General features: G+C 36.4%; 1 protein-coding gene across 10 annotated transcripts in view; it reads right to left on the bottom strand.

Annotated features, from left to right (window-relative positions):
* Positions 1-1751, bottom strand: part of sorbs2a (sorbin and SH3 domain containing 2a) — a 49843-nt gene that overhangs the window by 31050 nt on the left and 17042 nt on the right. The gene's annotated exons all lie outside the window — the stretch shown is intronic.

The following is a 1751-nucleotide window of genomic DNA, read 5'->3' as shown; positions in this document are numbered from 1 at the left end:
ATCTATCTATCTATCTATGTAGATTTACAAAATGATCTTACTGAGACTGCTACAATAAGTTATTTAGTTACTGCAATTAAAAGACACTAAACTCTTTCGTTTTATATTTTAAATATAAGCAATTACATTGGAAATCTGCCAGTTTCTTTCTGCCCACTAGGTCATTCGTTTTACTTTGATGCAAATCACACTACTTTAAGAGCCAGCATCTCTGTGCAAGGAATTTCTGGAGATTAATGATGTTTAGGAGTAGGAACGCAGTGTGCTGACATACTGCAACTGACTGCAAGTCAGCTCAATTTTAAAATGCCTTTCACACATTGCATTTTTCCAATATTGAGAAAACCTGTAGGCTGGAGTACAGACCTCCTAGACATGAATTGTGACAAACCGAGGGACAATCTCAATCATTAACTGCATTTCAGAACTTCCAGGCTTTTAAAGTACCACTAGCATGGTTGTAGACCTTAGAACTACCACCCACTCACTGACTCATATAAAGTGAACTGAAAAGCCATTCTGATTATTAAGCTAAGGTGGCATAGACCTGTGATTGATTAGCAACATAAGGTGTGCCTGACCTTTTGCCCAAGTGTCCCATCAACCCTGAATGGGATAGGAGGTTTAGAAAACGGATACAAAGATAATGTGTAATGGATAAGAATGGCCTACAGATACTGATCAAAATGATTATGAATGACTCATAAAGCTAGTGAGCGTATTTCTGAGTAACTGCTTTATCAACGAGACAAAGAGTATAAGATGGACATCTGACACATAAAATGTGTTACAGTGTTTTCAGTGTGAACAGACGTGATTTAGTGCCGATCAAAGGGATATAAACTGCAAATTAGTTCCTAATATCTTTTCATAAGAGCTCTGAAAGTGTTAAATAGTAGGACAACAAGCTCACTTATACACTCTTAATTCTATTTTACTTAAGTTAGTATGCAGCACTGTACAAAAATTTTGAAATTAAATTAACACATGCTGCCTGTCATGTTCAGAAAGATGTTTGAGCCAAGCCTAAACCCATGGAATCCAAATGTGGGAACATAACTTCTTCCAGCTGAGTGAAAGACTTAATGACCTCAGCAAATACTTTACAGCACATATATGAAACATAAATAACTTAAATGGCACTGATAAATGATACAGAATACCATGTTTACTTAACTGTAGCCATATGTGATGCCTGTCTCCTGCTATATGGAGACCTTTTCTTGGAACAGTTTCAGTGTGGGAGCATGATTGATATGAATAGGGCACACATCAAAAGCCAAAGACACAACACAGACTGTTGCATCGCTGCGTGAATGCATGCACGTGTGTCATCACGGGACTTAGTGTGTATGACAGATACTACAAATGATAGCATACAGTGGCTGCAGTGGGGATCATATATGTCTGTAAATAACTACATACAAAAGGCTAACCTTGCCTTACACACACACACACATGTTGTGAAGTTTTGGGAATGTGATGTACAATAACTGTTGTTTGAATGTTAGTGTTGATCGCTCTAGAACTCTTTCATTACTCAAATATTATGGATGGCATGACTTCAGTATCTTATTAATCAGAAGTACAACTAGAAGGAGAATATTTAAAAAAATATTATGCTATATATAGTACACGGCCTCAAAACAAACATTGAAAATATTGAATTTATATTTAGTCCCATTTGGGCAAGATGTATTTCTCTAGTTGAGGCTGGGTGATTTTAATCATACATGTGCTTATCAGTAATT

This window comes from Morone saxatilis, unplaced genomic scaffold (genome assembly GCF_004916995.1).
Source record: "Morone saxatilis isolate NCDOM2014 unplaced genomic scaffold, NCSU_SB_2.0 Contig17, whole genome shotgun sequence".
Lineage (NCBI taxonomy): Eukaryota > Metazoa > Chordata > Actinopteri > Moronidae > Morone > Morone saxatilis.
The sequence above is the reverse complement of the archived record's forward strand: the minus strand, read 5'-3'. Positions and strand labels throughout refer to the sequence as shown.